The sequence below is a fragment of the Lissotriton vulgaris genome, chromosome 8 (genome assembly GCF_964263255.1).
Source record: "Lissotriton vulgaris chromosome 8, aLisVul1.2, whole genome shotgun sequence".
In the NCBI taxonomy this organism is placed as follows: domain Eukaryota; kingdom Metazoa; phylum Chordata; class Amphibia; order Caudata; family Salamandridae; genus Lissotriton; species Lissotriton vulgaris.
In genome coordinates, this window is record NC_141696.1 from 526947357 (window position 1) to 526966438 (window position 19082).

Here is a 19082-nt window from a genome sequence, read left to right on the forward strand (position 1 = left end):
CGAAGACCCCGAGAGGATTGAATATGGACGAAGAAATGTACGTCCACCTGTGAACTAATTATGTAAGGGAACTGATATGAACTAAAACTATTTGCTTAAAAACCATGGATGCTAAGACATTGCACAAATCACTTCTATAGACCTCATGGGCACTTAGCCTTGCAACATAGACAATTACAAACTGGTCAGTTTACCAACGAAGTCACTAAGGCACTGAGCCTATACTTAAAAAACTTTAATATCAACAGCATACATATCTCAACCATAAGATGGTCTGCTTGTTTTTTGTTTGTCGGTTCAAACCTGTACTAAGGTTCGACAGGAAATTCCTATCGACTAAACCGACTCATAAGGACTTCAAAGGACACTGCCCAAACTGTTTGTTAGTCTTGAATTGAACTTTGAGTGATCCATAGAATTGTAAAATGTGTTAAAATTAGTGTTTAACAAACGATTCAATTTCCAATTGTTATTAAAAACGACCTCTCCCAGAATGCACCATTACATGCTGATGGGCGGCAAGGTATATAAATTAAAAATAGAGAATGGACTAGTGGCAACACTGTGAACAAGACCTGCGGTCGAAACGCGTAGTTGAAGGGGGCTGTATGTGAGTGTCTGGTTTAATAAACCCAAATTTACGTACTGAGCGAGTGCGGACATTAAATTCTTTTTGGTGGTCAATATATATATATATATATATTACCTACTGGCGGTCGCCAGTAGGTAGTTATAGTTAGGATTTTTTTCAATGTTAAATCTCAAAATTCTATTTGGAATAACTTTGGCGCCGGTTGACGAATCTGCCTGAAAATTTCCTCAAAATGGCCTCGCGGCGCCCCGGTCCTTCTCCCAAAGTTTGGGGGGGATTCATCAAGCGGGGTCCGAGATAAAAGGGGGGTCCCAAAGCGCGTTTTCCCCATGTTAATTTCCATAGGGCGGTCGATTTCACTTTTAGCTGGAACGGCTGAATGGATTTCCACCAAAGTTGGCAAAATTGTAGGGACTGGTAGCCCGATGTGCCTTTGTCTTAAGATATGTGCTCCAGTGGATTTTTAGTAATTTAGGTTCAAAAAAATATAAATATCTAGAGCCGCGCCACGGTCCGCGCACCTGGGAGCGGTCCGGGCGCGGCACGCGACTTGCGCGCGGAAAGCTGATTGGCTCTTGGGTGTCTGTAAACATTCGAAACAGTCCGCAGCGGCCGCCATCTTGTACCTCGGTAGGATTGAGGTGGAAAAAATCAAAGGGGGAAATTAGCAAAAGGGAGCAGGGTACACCCCCCCTGACCCCCTAGGTTTGTTGTGGGGGTCATAAAAGGGCCCCACGGGGCAAAAAAAAAAAAAAATGTTGATTTGCGCGGGGGAAGCGCCCGGTACGCGCACCGGGGAGCGGTGAAAGAATGACACTTTTTCTTAAAAAAAATAGAATAAAAAAATAGGTAGTTCTGAAAAGAACTTTTTTTTTTGTTTTTGATATTTTATATTTTTTTTATACTTTTTAAAACGATTTTATATTTTTGGGGGATTTTTTTCAGGGGAAAAACAAAAACAGGGTTCCAAAAACTGCTCAACAGCAGCAAAAAAATGAGAAAATTTAGGGACGGGGAGAGCATCGGTGTTCCTGTCTCTTCATTGCAATGAGTTTAACGCTCTGGTCTCCATAACAAAGAAGTTCGTCAAAGTACACGCATAAAAATGTTATGCCTGCAAAGACCGGCTGAACGTTAGGGACCATTCTTGCACGTGTTCTTCCTGAAGGTGTTGCTCCACCAGTGGAGGTGCTGCCGCCATCTCTTCGTGCATTCTCTGCCAGCTCCCTGACACTCTCCGTGGAATAATTTTTGGGGTGTCTTCTTTTGACATGCCTAATTAAATTGGCATTTCCAAAGCTTTATCTTTTTAGAGGATTGCCTCTCGATAAAATACTGCCACATATTTTACAAGTTACTTTACTTGCATTAACTTTTTTTTGTCCTTCAGGGATGTCATAAAATTTCCAGATAAAGTGGTTCTTTGTTTTCTGGTGAGGAGGGTCCTCTTGCACAAATCCATCTGAATCACTGCTGGATGACTCCCTTGCAGCCATTGCTGTAGATCAGGAAAATTAATGAGTAGAGAATTCAAAAAACACCTCTTGCTCTCTCCAAGTGCAAATCAATAGTGAGAGAAATGGGTGGGTTTCTCAAAATTTAGAAAAAAAAAATTATTGAACCAAAGAAAAGTGTTATTTTCAGGTCACATGACCAGGGGCTTCATCATTATGAAACCAAAACTGTTATGAACCAATGAAAAGTGTTATTTTCTAGTCACATGACCCGAAGCGCTTACGCTGCGCGCCCCGGGGCGCGCCCGGGGCACGTCAGACGTCTACGTTGCGAGATCGTATTCGCTCGAGTGCTTCCGGGTACGCTTACGCCGTGCGTTTTACGCGGACACGGCTACGCGATACGTCACGATCATGTTTTCGTTCGCGATTTTGGCGCTTACGGGCTGCTCCCCGGAGCGCACCCCGGGGCGCTTTATAAAAGTACGCTTTTTGGGGAGCTCCCCGGGGCGCGCACCGGGAGCGTTCCATAGCAAAAAAAAAAAGAAATTGGGAAAAATAGTAGGGATTGGTAGCCCAATGTGCCTTTGCTATTCTCAAGTGTTTTTTACGAAAATTAACTTTGAAAAAAATATATATTGTGCTACATTGGGCTATATATATGTTAGAGCCCAAATGTAGCCCAATGTAGCCCAGTGTAGCCCAAAGATGGCCACCAGAGACAAAAAAAGCAAATGTAGCCCAAATATCAGCTAGATGTAGCCCAACTGTAGCCCAATGACAGAATGTACCAGAGTGTTCTAAAGAACAAACTAGAGCGCTAACAGTCTTACTTATAAAGTGAGACTTATAGTTAGGAATTAGCATTAAAAAAACCTATGAAATTCACTGAAAAAACCATAGGTTTCACACCAGTTATAGTTAGGAATTAGCATTAAAAAAACCTATGAAATTCACTGAAAAAACCATAGGTTTCACACCAGTTATAGTTAGGAATTAGCATTAAAAAAACCTTTGAAATTCACTGAAAAAACCATAGGTTTCACACCAGTTATAGTTAGGAATTAGCATTTAAAAAACCTATTAAATTCACTGAAAAAAAATAGGTTTCACACCAGTTATAGTTAGCTGGAAGTTTTACTCACATAAAACCATTGAAATTCCCATGTTATAGTTAGATGGACTCACTATAACTTGCGCGTGTAATGCACTGCTGATGACGTCACATATTACATCACTCATGACATGGTCAGTGACATCAAGGGGCCGTGCAGCATTACTGGAAACCGAGTGAACACAGTGTGTTCAGCAGGAAGCAACAGACACGTTTCTTTGGGATTCAGCATACTTTTGGAATAAGGGAGCTGATTATCCTCAAAATAATTACAAGAAACAACACACACCTGGCTATTGAAATAGTGTATCAATAAGAAACTGAATAAATCAACCCTGCATAGTTCAAAAAATGAGCGATAAATCAAGGAATCGCCAACTAAGGGCGAGCCAGCTTCTGAATGACGATAATCCCCCCATAATGACCTCTGATGCCAAAGGGGATGGAGGAGAGAGAACAAAGGAAAGAACAATTGTCAACATAGTTAGAGAATTGCAAATCCAGCGAATCCAAGAAATCAATAAATGGTGGGAAAAAACATCTTTAGAAAAATATATTGAATTCAAGAGGGTCCCGCGAGGTCTGAGGATCCTTATAATGCCCACCCTTAAATGACTTGGATACAGACTTGATAAAACTATGGCAGACAGACACAAATTAATGCTCCTTCAAGTTAATGAGAACCTTAATCATTCATGCGGAGAGGAAATTAGAAAAGATCATGAGCACAATAACGGCACTAGAATCAGAACTCGCTGATATCCCGACATCTGAGGAAAGTAAAGAGGAAATTGAGAACATGGAAAAGAAGGTGGCAAAACATGAGATGGAGGTGGAGAAGAGAAAGGCCAATAAGTTCACTAGGGATAGGTTGGACTATATGAACGGACATATTTATACATTCGCACGTAAATATGACACTTTAAGAAGTCATGTTGCCATGGATAAAAATATGGATAGAACCAATGAACCGACGGAGGATGTGGATAGCTCGGAAGTGAGCTCTGTTGAGGGAGAATCCACTGCAACACCATTGGATTTTCGGGGGGAGATCAAGCTAGCACACATGGTCACGCGACAAAGAGGAAGAGGCAGATCCAATGCTTGGGGAAGGGAACAACGTCCACCAAAGAAACCCCCGACAAACCAAAAACCAGAAGGGGTGGAAAAAGAAGTAAAAGCAAAGCGAGGCAAAGGAAAGCAAAAGTAGCTATGAAGAAGAGAATGTCCATATCCAACAATATAGTTATAAATCTATCAAATAAACAATTGTCGGATATACAGCTGAAACTCTTAAATAGAGGTCTTTCATTTTGCCCAACAAAAACTAAAAATGCACCCAACGCACGCATTGACCTTTACAAATTTTGCCGAAAAGTGAAAGCGAAAAAATATTTTGCCGAAAAAAATCAAAGCAATAAAAAAACATATGTTTGAAAACAAATGAAACTACATCAACTGTCGCACAAAAAGATTTAACAGCAATGATAACTCTGGCGTCAATTAAAGAAATCCCCTCCACCAGCCAAGAGGACAACACAATAACTCCGGAAATGGAAATCAACTTTTGTAAAAACATTGGGATAGCGACAAACCTAGGAGTTCAAAATTCTGCCCGGAACTTCCACCAGGCAACAAAGTGGATCTATTCCAAGAACTTATGGTCGAGGAAATAACAAAAATTGCAGATAAATCTACAAGAAATGGACAAATGAGGAAACAAAATCTGTCTCCAAAAGAATATAAAACCATGATGGAATTGAAAAAAGACACATCGATAATCTTTAAATCTTCGGATAAAGGGGGCAACCTCGTCATACAAACTACATCAACTGTCGCACAAAAAGATTTAACAGCAATGATAACTCTGGCGTCAATTAAAGAAATCCCCTCCTCCAGCCAAGAGGACAACACAATAACTCCGGAAATGGAAATCAACTTTTGTAAAAACATTGGGATAGCGACAAACCTAGGAGTTCAAAATTCTGCCCGCAACTTCCACCAGGCAACAAAGTGGATCTATTCCAAGAACTTATGGTCGAGGAAATAACAACAATTGCAGATAAATCTACAAAAAATGGACAAATGAGGAAACAAAATCTGTCTCCAAAAGAATATAAAGCCATGATGGAATTGAAAAACGTCACATCGATAATCATTAAATCTTCGGATAAAGGGGGCAACCTCGTCATACAAAATGTTTCAAATTACATTGAGGAAGCGAATAGACAACTGAAAGTTCAGGAACACTACGAAAAGTTGGCTACAAACCCTATGGAAGAATAAACAAGTGAGTATCATTCTATGCTACTGAACTAGAAAGACAGAGGTCTATTAGATTTTGACTGAATATAGCTACCTAAAAACTGACAACCCAATCATGGCAACCATATATTTTCTACCGAAAATTCATAAGTCACTTGAATGTCCACCAGGGAGACCAATTGTGAGCTCGATAGGATCCCTCTTGGAATCTACATCAAGATTCATAGACATTTTTCTTATGAATTATGTGACAAGCCTACCTTCTTTTCTGAGGGATACAATGGACTTTTTACAAAAAATCACCACGTGTGAATGGAAACCATCTTATCTAATGGCGACAATTGATGTTGCATCGCTCTATACCTCAATTCGCCATGAGGATGGCATTGAAGTAGTGAGGGAAGCACTTAAAGCACGCTCTGTAAATTTATTGGAACATACAATCATGTTACTTGACATGCTCCGATACTGTTTGACTCATAATGCTTTTCTGTTTTTGGGGGGGATATATCTCCAGAAGCAGGGGACCGCTATGGGGACATCATTTGCACCCACTTATGCAAACCTTTTAATGGGGGCGTGGGAGAGCGACGTGATAAAAAAAGATCAAGAGAATCCGGAGGGGCCAAAAATCAGGCTTTGGTGTCGTTTCATAGACGACTTGTTTGTCATATGGGACAGAAACAAAACTCATTGGAAAACTTTATCAGATCTCTAGATAATAACAAATACAACTTAAAATTCACGTCAACAATCAGCTCTCACTCTCTGATCTTCCTGGATGTGGACATTTTTGTGAAAAGCAACAAACTTTGCTCGAAAATCCACAGAAAGCCAACTGCATGTAATAGCATTCTACATGCGAATAGCGGACATCCCATTAGATTGAAATGGAGTATTCCTTATGGCCAAATGTTGAGAGCGAAGAGGAACTGTTCTGAACAGGGAGACCTAACAGAAGAAACAGAGAAAATGAGTGCCAGATTCCTAGAAAGGGGATACCCAAAGGAAGTGATCTCTTCTGCACGAAGTAGGATGCATCTAAAAAAGAGGGATGAGTTATTAACAAGGGAATGAGATAACCAGACTCATAATGGACTTCAATAACCAAAGTACAAACATGAAGAAAGCCCTTCAGAAACATTGGCAAGTCCTACTTTTAGACAACACTTTAAAAGAAACCTTGACAAAAAATCCAAGTATCACATATCGAAAAACCTCTTCCCTAAGGGACATACTAACACAGAGCCACTTGGAATTACGGGAAGAGAGGAAACAGACGTGGCTGACAACACCAGGCTTCTGGAAATGCCATAAATGTAAAGCCTGTGAGCATGGAATCAACATCAAGAACTACAAATTACAAAATGGCAAAACGGAAACCATTCAAGACCACATCACATGTGACTCAAAATGTGTGGTTTACAGGCTACAATGTCCTTGTGGAAAGTACTACATCGGGAGCACTGTGAATAAATTAAAACTGAGAATACTCCAACATCTAAGGGCCATCAAAAATAAGGACCCATGCTACCCGATGGCCACACATTTTGCTCAATATCATCAGAGCAATCCCGCCCTCCTAAAGTACTCAGGGATAAAGATGAGCAAAATCCCGGAGAGGGGCGGAGATCAAATGGTACAACTAAGACGCCTGGAATCCAGAATGATATTGAGTATGGGAACAGAGGTACCGTTCGGCCATAATTTGGACGCCGAATTACATGTACATCTGTAAATTGGTATAGACAATATAGATGACAGCACAAGATAGGAATCCGTCACTGTAGAACTATGTGGAATTTTGTACATAATGTATATAAGGAAATGTGAGATGTTGGACAGAGTACATACCTGAAACCACTATGAAGTTAGTGAATCTTAGAAATTTCATTCTGATTATAAGAAATGATTGGGGAAGATGAGAATCAACAACCAATTCATACCAAGAGGGGACAGAGAACAGTTTTTTGATAAAGTACTTCACAGATACTATGTTCTCATGCATCCTAAGTAACAAATAAGATGAGTTAAGGGTTGAAAATGACCTAAAATGTATATAATTGTAAATAGCAGGTTAAATACCGATCATAATTTGAAATGTTATACATTTATTTAGGAAAACCCCTTTACTTCACTTTTACTCACACTTTTTTACTTAATTGTAATTTGGTTGAAAAATGTAGAATCTCGATATCAACAATGATTTTGGAATTCCCCTCCCCTCAAATACAGTTTATAAGGAGTACTTTACTGAAATGAACAAAAAAATTTATTAGTTTACTGTATATAGAAAACTACTCGATCAGATTGTAAATACTTCATTTGTGGTAAAGGGTTTATAATCGTACTTCACATGAATTGTAAATATTCATAAAAAATGACTACGAGTATGTACTAGCCAATGAACAGACTATGCAGGGTTGGAGGTCTAGATGGCCATGGAAATGGTAGAGGGTACTTATACACAGCACTATATTTAAAGAAGGTCTAGACCAAGGGACTCTATGTGCCAGTTGAAGGCAGGAAGCCGAAACGCGTAGACCGTCCATTTGATGCACTTTTCTTTGCACATGGTGTGTAAATAAATTAGTGGAGAAAGCTAACTGTTGCTGTGCCGTGTCTTTATCTACGGGACTCGTAGGAGAAGAAGCTGAGCTGATGTGATATATATATATATATATATATATATATATATATATATATATTCTTAAACAAAATGCCCCAGTTTTAGAAGAGCACACGGCAACAGGCCAACCAACCGGTTTTCTCATTTAACTCTCCCGGACCGCCCAAGAAAATCTTCACCGCCTGACGAGTTTCGATGCATTCCAGCATCTTAATCATAGGCTTGCTCGAAGTTACAACAGTCAGGGCTCATTGCGCATGCCTTTTATTTAATTCAGTTGCCCTCAGTGGGCCTGGCTTATTGCTTGGCATGCTGGAACATGTAGTCATGTATCGAGCATTATTATCCCTTAGTGGGTGACTGTTCGTAATTCCATATTAAAAGCATTTCTCTTTTCCTTCTAAGAACTCTGGTTGGTGCAGAGAGTTTCTTTGTTCATGGCTTGGTGCGCTGTTAGATCGCAGAACTGGTTTCCAAATCCCAGCCTCTCTGTATATTACCTACTGGCGGTCGCCAGTAGGTATATATAGTTAGGATTTTTTCTCTATGTAACTTTTGAAAATTCTATGTCTAATAACTTTGGCGTTTGTGGACGGAATCGGCTGAAATTTTCAGGAAAATGGCACATTTTGTTTCTGATCAGCCCCTTAAAATTTGGGGGGGTTTCGTCAAAGGGGGGGCCGAGAAAAAAGGGGGGTCCCAAAACGCATTTTTCCCACTCATTTTTCCATAGGGCGTTTGGCCTCACTTTTAGCTCGAACGGCTGAATGGATTTACACGAAACTTGGCAAAATTGTAGGGACTGTTAGCCCGATGTGCCTTTGTGTCTCAATATATGTGCTCCAGTGGATTTTGAGAAATTAACGTTTAAAAAAACAGATATATCTGTGACAGCGTCCCGGATAGCGCTCCAGTTCGCGAACTTTTCGCGTAACGGAACTTTGCGTAGCGAAGCTGATTGGCTCTCCGGTGTCTGTCAACATTCTAAACAGTCCGGAGCGGCCGCCATCTTGTCTCTCGTAGGATCGAGAGACAAGAGGAGGAGAAAAACGAAGGGGGAATTAAATGAAAGGGGGCAAGGTAGACCCTTCTTGACCCCCTAGGAATGATGTTGGGGTTATTAAAGGGTCCCATGGGGCAAATAAAAAAATATTGATTTTTTTTGCGGTAGAAGCGCTTTCCGGTTCGCGAACCGGGACGCGAAACGGGAATTCGCCATTTTGTGTTTCGATTTCATTAAATTACAAGATGGAGGAAAAACAATGTGAGAAATGGGTATAAGGGGGTACGGGAGACATATCTTGACCCCCTATGTTTTCAGAGGGTGGCTGAGGAGGCTCATATATGTTGATACTTATCTTCCAGCGGCTGCGCGTGAGCGTTTTTTTTTTTTTTGCTGCGTGACGTCTGTTAACGTTCGATTTGAAGGAAATCAGGAAGTGTTGACCGCCATTTTGACACTGCGAGTAAATATATTGTTAAAAATAATTGTTATAAATTAATCTGTATTGATAAACATTGTCTGCGCCATCTTGCTTTTTTTCCAATGCCACACTTTTGTCGTGCACGGCAGCCATTTTAGATGCCTTGACCAGACCCACTCTCTGCACGCCGCCGATTGTGACGTCTGTTAACGTTCGATTCGAAGGAAATCAGGAAGTGTTGACCGCCATTTTGACACTGCGAGTAAATATATTGTTAAAAATAATTGTTATAAATTAATTCGTATTGATAAACATTGTCTGCTCCATCTTGCTTTTTTTCCAATGCCACACTATTGTCGTGCACGGCAGCCATTTTAGATGCCTTGACCAGACCTACTCTCTGCACGCCGCCGATCCTCAGCATGGCTCACCACCCTCGCAAGCATCTCCCCCATGCACTGGTCACCCCCGCTCTCTGTCTTATGCATGGGCCATAAACCTCCCCCCATCTGCGCTGCTCTTCCCTGAGAATCACACCCTATGCCCGCCCGACACCACCCTTTCACCCTATTCACTACCGCACCCTCTGACATTCCTCTTCCTTTGTGTCTGATTGTCCAGGCCGGTCCCAGGCTTTCAAGTAGCCCTGCGGATGTAGTTTATGGCCTCAACTGTAAAGAATCACCCCTCTTCAAAGGAGTTACAGTAGATCAAGGCCCCCACCCGATGAGATCCGTCACACCACACGCGTTCCTACTATCTGATAACCATCCTGTATTGTGATTGGGGAGGGGATTCTCACTGTGAGGGTGTGTGGGACCGAGCCTGAAGCGGAAGATTCCAGGGATGCCTCTTTGTACATCAAAGTTTTTACAATTATGTGTCACATTAAAAATATATAGCACTCCAATTTTTTAAAACAGAAGCAACAATGGTCAGTAGCTGTCTTTTGTGCGAATAGTCCCAAGGCAGCACAACGTGCTGAGTTCAGGACGGCACCCAGGTGATGTCACCTGGGTGTCGCACTGGTTTTGGTATCCTACAATGCTGCTCCGAAAAACGGCGTGGGGCGCCCCGGGGGGGAGGGGCGGGGGAGGCCTCGTCAGTAGCGGTCTGTTGTGCGAATAGTCCCAAGGCAGCAGAACGCGCTGAGATGTGGATGGCACCCAGGTGATGTCCAGTAAGTTGCCGCACTGGTTTTGGTATCCTACAATGCTGCTCCAAAAAACGGCGTGGGGCGCCCCGGGGGGGGGGGGGCGGAGGCGGCGTGAACGGGCCTCCCCAGGTGGAGGCTCGTCTGTTGTAGTGGGGTGCCCCTTTACCGTTTCAGTTGCCATTCCGCCCGCTTTTGGTACACTGTGCCTCATCCGCCATTCAGCTGTTTATCGCCCGCTCTTGCGGCTACAGCGTCTCGCTCACCATGTATTTGAGTTGCGCCTACTCTTGCGGTGCAGCGATAGGCGGCTGCCACAGGACTCTTAAAATGGCAGCCGGCTCTTCGGATTTGGGCCTGGTCCACTAAAATGGCCCTGGGGCACCTTGGAACTCGGACGCTTGTCTGCTAGGGCTTGGGCTCCATTCTCGAAAGCGTCCCCTCAGCCTTGAAGATTCTACAAAAGTCTTGGGGGCCCCGACTCCCGCAGGCTTCCGGTGGGGAGCGGCTGCCATGATTGCTTGCGGAATGGCCACGACGGAGCTACGAGATGGTGGTGCTCTCATGCTGATGCCAGCTTCAGTCTTAAACATCCAGAAACACTGTAGACTATCAATTCGATGAGTTCCGGTGGAGCGCCAACGTGACCCGGTAGGGAAGAACTTGCCCTCCCCTTTTTTGAGTGATGGTTCTTGTTGCCTGTCCCCTCTGTTGTCATCTAACGGAACCTTTTTTGGTTGCCAAGTGAGAAAAAAAAAGGTGGGTCTTTCATCGTTTGGGAAAAAAAAATCTTTTAATCCAATGAAAAGTGTTATTTTTAGGTCATATGATCAAGCCTTCCATCATTAGGAAACCAAAAGTAAAATGAACCAATGAAAAGTTTTATAAACAAGTCACATGACTTGTTATGCGGCTTTGGGCTATAAAAAGCGTACAAAATCTGTTGGCCCATGAGGCGGCGTCAGTAGCGGACCGATGTGCGAATAGGCCGAAGGCAGCACAACGCGCCGAGATCCGGATGGCACCGAGTTGGTGTCCAGCAAGTTGCACTGGTGTGGCCATCCTACAATGCTGCGCCGAAAGACGGCGTGGGGTGCCCGGGGGGAGGCGGCGCGAACGGCCCTCTTCCGCCTCCCCAGGTGGAGGCACCTCATCTGCAGTGCGGCGCCCCTTAGCGTTTCACATGCCGTCCAGCCGAGTTGCGCCCGCACTTGCTGCTACAGTAGGCCGAAGGCAGCACAACGCGCCGAGATCCGGATGGCACCGAGGTGGTGACCAGCAAGTTGCCGCACTGGTGTGGCCATCCTACAATGCTGCGCCGAAAGACGGCGTGTCCAGCTGAGTTTCTCCCGCTCTTGCGGTACAGTGACTCGAACGCGCCGAGATCCGGATGGCACCGAGGTGGTGTCCAGCAAGTTGCCGCACTGGTGTGGCCATCCTACAATGCTGCGCCGAAAGACGGCGTGGGGTGCCCGGGGGGGGGGGAGAGGCAGCGTAAACGGACCTCTTCCGCATCTCCAGGTGAAGGCATCTCATCTGCAGTTTGATTTGGTGGATAATCCCCGACCTGCCAGTACATCCACCCTTGAAGTGGCAGTGACAGAATCAGAGGCAAGGGAAACGGTTCTAAATCTTCAGAAGAACTTTGGACAAATGAAAATGACATGTTTAACTTGCGGCAAATTAATTTCATGTGGAGAGAGGAGTGTTATTCTAATCAATAGAGCTTATGAACATCATCATAGTCGGTGGTTGGTGGAGACATTTTGACTTTATCCTGGACCTGTCCGGCCTAGCCCAAAATGGCGCCGGTATAAATGGGACTCGTAAATCCTTGTTGTGTACTGGTTGCCCAACCTTAATATCACGAGATACGTATGCAGTTTTGAAGCACATGGCGGGTGGGGACGAGTACTGATTGAACATTTGGACATCCCTATTGATATTAAGTTCTGATGTGTTATTGATTACTGTACTATTGAAAGTTCGATTTAACGTCACCCATGGTACTTGCCCGCAAATGTATATCTAGATAATTTTATTGTAACTGGCCCTGTCGTACTTTAATTATAAAATGTACATCCACCGATTCCGCAAATGTTAAGCACCTTAGTTCTTGCAACCTAATGGGTTGCCCGTTACGTTGTTCTACAGTGTAAATGTCCCCTCATCATATACGATTCCAGTTTGCTCCGTGGCTGGCCCACGTGGTTATAGGCCCGTATTTGTATACTGACATTTTCACAATACAGGTTTTTAAAACAAAACATGGTAGTAGTACTTACATTGGAAAAGTTTTGAATTATAGCCACTGTTTTCGAATCAGGAAAAGGCAAGTGAAATAAAGCAGTCCAATTACATGACGGTTAAAAGGTATAATACGCAGGAACGCAGTAAAGATAAATGGTCAAGGGCTGTTGTGTTTTCTACTCCTGCAACATAAAGTGATCGATAAGAATATGATATTCAGGCCTATCGGCGACTAAGACAGCAGGCCGAGCCTCTTTTGCTCAACGGCTCCCTCATGGGACGAAGAAACGCCCTTTTTCTCGAAATAGGAATATTTTACTTGCAGGACAGTTGTAAATTTCCCGGGAAAATACATTAGCCTGGAACATTATAACATATATGTTTAGGAAAAAAAATGTTCGAAAGCAATGAAAAGCGTTATTATGACCAAGCCTTTCATCATTAGAATAACAAAAGTAAAATGAACCAATAAAAAGTTTTATTAACAAGTCACATGACCTGTTATGCTTATGTTACGCACTGCGCGCCGCGCTCTGGATCGCTTCCGGGAAGCTGCGCCTTGCGCACCGGAGTACTTCCGGGTGCGTTAACGCGGCGCGTCATATGACGCATTACGCGACAACGCAGGTCCAGAATATAGTCAAAATGTCTCCACCAACCAGCGGTCGGAACACAACCCCTTTCAGTAGTCCAAAAAGTTCTGTTAAATGACAACAGAAGGGACAGGCTACAAGAACCTTCAGTCAAAGAGGGGAGGGCAAGTTCTTCTCTACCTGTTCACGTTGGGGCTCCACCGGAACTTATAGAATTTGGGCGGGGTGGGTGGCGGAGCCGAGCTGTCTTGCAGTCATCATGGCGTCGAGCTCAGTTCATCTCACTAGTTTTGTATTTCTCATGAGGGGTTGTTCCTAGTGTTTCTATTTTAGCGAGGTCAAAAAGAGATCCCATTAGTGGCCTACTGATTTTGCTCGATTCCTTTTGTTTTTTAAAACGATTTTTCACTATCTGCAAAGACTAAACAGAGTATTGCGACTCTGTTCTTGTTTGTTATTAGAGAATGAAGCAAAGAGATCCAATTCTAAAACAGTAAATGCTTGGATAACAATCAATCAAATGGAGAGAGAAGCAGGCACGACGGATTACAACGGGGGCAAAGGCCTGCGTTACCTACCCTTCACTATCTGCAAAGAGAGAATACTCCTAAAAGAAAAGAGGAGGGGGGGCAGCGTTCAAAGCACATCAGCGTGCATAGACACGAAAATGTTTTTATCTACCACGTACTTGGCATTTTAAAGCTTTTCATATTTGCTATCAAAAAACCATTGAAATTCACTGAAAAAATCATAGGTTATAGACCATATATAGTTAGGAATTAGCATTTACAAAACCTTAATTTACTCGCACAAAACCATAGAAATTCGCATATATAGTTAGTTGCAATAACTATATATCGCGCACCCGCAATCCACTGCTGATGATGTCACATATTACATCATTCATGACATGGTCAGTGACATCACTGATGACATCACTGATGACATCTCAAATGACATCACTGATGACATCAATCATGTGATAATACTATTAACCTCTTCAGACTCTAATAAGGTTTTGTAAATGCTAATTCCTAACTATATATGGTCTATAACCTATGGTTTTTTCAGTGAATATTACCTACTGGCGGTCGCCAGTAGGTATATATAGTTAGGATTTTTTCCCTATGGGATTTCTGAAAATTCTATGTCTAATAACTTTGGCGTTTGTGGACGGAATTGGCTGAAATTTTCAGGAAAATGGCACATTTTGTTTCTGAGCAGCCCCTAAAAATTTGGGGAGTGTTCGGCAAGGGGGGGCCGAGAAAAAAGGGGGGTCCCAAAACACGTTTTTCTCATGTTAATTTCCATAGGGCGGTTGGCCTCACTTTTAGCTCGAACGGCTGAATGGATTTGCACGAAACTTGGCAAAATTGTAGGGACTGTTAGCCCGATGTGCCTTTGCTAGGTCTCAATATATGTGCTCCAGTGGATTTTGAGAAATTAACGTTCAAAGTAAGATATATATCTGTAACAGCGCTCCGGGTAGCGATCCGGTTCGCGTACTTTTCGCGTAACGGAACTTTGCGATGCGAAGCTGATTGGCTTTCCGGTGTCTGTCAACATTCTAAACAGTCCGGAGCGGCCGCCATCTTGTCTCTCGGTAGGATCGAGAGACAAGAGGAGGCCAAAACAAAGGGGGAAATTACAATAAGGGGGCATAGTAGATCCTCGTTGACCCCCTAGGTTTTATGTGGAGGTTTTAAAATTCCCAGCAGGGCAAAAAAAAAATTTTTTTTTTTTTTGCGTGGTGAGCGCCTAGTACGCGAACCGGAAAGCGTTCTGGGCAGCGTACTATAAGGATAAAAGAATGATAGACTTTTCTAATACTGTATGTTAATTGTTTGTTGTTTTTGTTGTTTTTTTTTTGTTTTCTTTATTTTTAAAGTATTTTTTTTATTTTGATTGTGTTTCATAATTCATTAAACTTTCTAACATTTCATTGTCAGAAATTTCAAAATTGAATATAGGGTGTAACATGTCCTCATTTTTAAGCAGGTTATCCACTGCTTCAACACATTGTAGTAGTTCCTGGTCTCTACTTTGATCCATAAAATCATCAATTTTTCCTTGGCTGCTCTCTTCCAGTACAATTGTAAATTGAACTTGCTGCTCGCCTTCCATTTTGCCTGAAATTTTGATTAAAAAAATATATATTAGTAGAGATAGGGCACTGTTGGGATTAATTTTAGATAGGCAGTTTTTATCAGTGAATTTATCTTTTGGCAGTGTATAGTATCAGAGTGGAAATAGGACTATAAAAAAGTGTATGTGATTTAACCAAGACAAGCCTAACTCCATTCATAACTATAACAGAGAAGTCTATCTAAATCCATAACTACTACAGAGTGATAGTATATATCTATCAGAAAAAGTCTACCATATTAAGTTATAGTGCACAATATACTTCAGTTTTAAAAATAACAACTTACCTTCACAAACAAGTTGAAGTGTTTGGTAGCTATTCAAATGTGATGTACAACAAGAAGTAGCAGTCAAAATGGCTGTGTTTTCTTCTCTTCCTTTATATATATTCAGGTATATAACCAATCAAATGTCAGGTAATATAAGTAGAAAATGAAAGTAACATTTTCATTGGTTGTCAATTCCAACACTTCAGATGTGTTTTGTGAAGTAATTTACCTCACGGTATTTAGAGAGGTCTACAGGCTTAATGGCTAAATGGAATTTCGATCAAATTTGTGAAAATGAAAGGGATTGTTATGTAGTATGAGCTAATCTATATTTGGTGAGAGTGTCTCCAGTCGTTTTTCTGTGAATTACTTTCCCACCTTTTTTTTTGGACCGCTTCCCGGGTAGCGGTCCGGTCCGCGAACTAGGAGCGTAACGGGAGTCCACCATTTTGTGTTTCGGTCGAATTAAGATATAAAATGGAGGGCAAATAATGTTCAGAATGGGTAGAAGGGGGCACGGTACAAGTATTTTGACCCCCTAGGTTTTCTGAGGGTGGCTGAGGAGGACCATATGTGCGGGGAAAAAACATTTTTTTTTTAAATTTTGCGCGGTTAGCTTCCAGTTCGCGTACCGGGTAGCGCTCTTTGAGCGTAGTTTGTTGAAAATTACAGAAAAAAGTTAGAGAAAAATAATAATTGTGAGTGATCAGATGTAGGGTAGCTCTGAGAAGAGCTTTTGGGTTTATGGTGCATTTTGGTACTTATAAGTAGGTACCAATGCACAGTCTTAAATTCAAAATGAAAATTCTGCTGCCCTCATCTGAGAAGTGATCTCCATCTCCTCTGTAGATATCTTGCATGTAGTAACGCAAGTTATTGTTGTACAAGGAGCCCATTCCATGGTCTCTCATGTAAGCTGAAACAGATTTGTTTACATGCTTCCTCGCTTTCTCAATTTGTGGACAAAATTGGTTGGACCACCTCCATTTCTGTCTTTGGCATATATTGGAATATACCAAGGCAGTTTGAGGAAAAAGTGCCATTAATTGCTCAAAGGTGTCCTTTAAAAGCATTTCCAGACCTACCCCAGTCAAAGTGCCCAAATCATTACCTCCACAGTGTACTATTAACAGGTCAGGTTTTGGCAAATGCATAAAGGTTTTCACCAATGGTATCAATTGGTGACATTTTAATCCTCTTTGGCCCAACCACTTAATTTCCACATCTTGTAAATTGAGGTTAGGTAAATTTCTGTTCTCAGCATACCTTTGAGCCCAGTAGATGTAACTATGTCCAACAATCCAGACATTAAACATGGTGAGAGAAGGTTGGGCTGCAGTCAGATGAAGTGTGGTAATGAAAGGGCAGTTGAAACAGTAGGAGTTTGTAAAGAAAAAAAACTGTGGATTTCCAGTCCTAATGATTCATTAGCAGTGATTGGTGTATTTTCATTTCTGAAAACAGAAAGTTAGTGTGCATGGTTGTGTTCTTTGAAAGATATAATTTGAATGGTCAAGGAAGAAACATTTAATGAAAGATTGCACTGGATACGCAGGTGCACTGAGAGTTGAGAGTTCAATTGAAACATTGTTGTGTGAATTTGCAAACATGAAAGGTCTTTCAGGAGGTGGTTGCTAAGCAAAAAAGGCAGAGAGGGCAGAGGGGGGAAGGGTTTTGATTTGAAAAAAGTGAGGGAAGAGTTATGATTGGCTAATATGAGAGATATGTGTAATGAATATCTGTATTTGTGTGCTTTCAATAGCTGCAGCCTCTGGAGTGCATCCTCTTTGTTCTGCTGAAGACAATTTGGAGTATTTCTGAGACTGTTTTGAAACTCAAAAAGTATTTGCTAAGGTGAGAAAAGATTTATTTAATTTAGATAGAGAATAGTATGATTTAAGGAGAAAATGACGAAGAAAGCTGTATTTTTAAAATGTGGCTTTGTCTCAAGTGATATACAAATAGATTTTGTTTTTTTGGAGAAATTGTAATTGCATATTCGGTGTAGCATTCTGGCATGCAGTAACACAAGTTATTGTTGTACATGGAGCCCATTCCATGGTCTCTCATGTTAGCTGAAACAGATATGTTGTTTTTAAAAACGATTTTTGAAAACAATTACATTTCTGGATATGTACTGCTAGAGCTTCATAGGTTGTTTGGGTCATATTTATAAGGCATTTGAGTGTCTATGATGTTATTTTTCCCTTTTTAAATGGAAAGCGTTCTTCATGGGGCAAGTTTCTTGTAAATACGCTCCCACCTGTGCTTGGCAAATTTAGATTTTGAATATGGGAGTTACATAGCCATGTTAATAATGTCCCAAAAATGGTGCAAGGGCATTCAATAAAACACTTTCATGTGTCTCAAGGACATTTACAGTCATTTCCAACTGAATGTAGGTATACAATTGATTTATATGTTGTGTTTAAAAACGATTTTTGAAATCAATTACATTTCTGGATATGTACTGCTAGAGCTTCATAGGTTGTTTGGGCCATATTTATAAGGCATTTGAGTGTCTATGATGTTATTTTTCCCTTTTTAAATGGAAAGCGTTCTTCATGGGGCAAGTTTCTTGTAAATACGCTCCCACCTGTGCTTGGCAAATTTAGATTTTGATTATGGGAGTAACATAGCCATGTTCAAAATGACCCAAAAATGGTGCAAGGGCAATCTAAAAAACCGCTTTCATGTGTCTTAAGGACATTTTAAGTCAATGAGGAAACACAGGTGATGTAATTCTGAAATGAGGAAAAGAAACTCCACATTTTTCAATTACATCACTAGTGTTTCCTAAGTTTATGAATGACATTGTGCAGATGAAGTTTAGGTGTGACCACAGATTCAAAAGAGGTCTGCCCTTTGTTCAAGAGTGAAGTGGACATGACTTACTTCATTGGTAGGCCTTCACATGTATTATCTCCTTTGTTTTCTTCAACAAGTGAAAATCTCATCTGCAACCATGTGTTGGCCTCACCTCAAACAAACAAAACAGGTGATGGACCGAATGTGGATCAATGACACACATTCACCCCAGTCCAAAGATCTGGACCCAAACAAACCTTTAGATAGGCCACACCTTATCGTCAACCTGAATCAATCATTTAAAATGTTAGGGAGAGATTTATGATTGTTGTATGCCTGTTTTGTACCACTGTGTGTCATTTTTGTGACGCAGTGCTGGTGCAAAA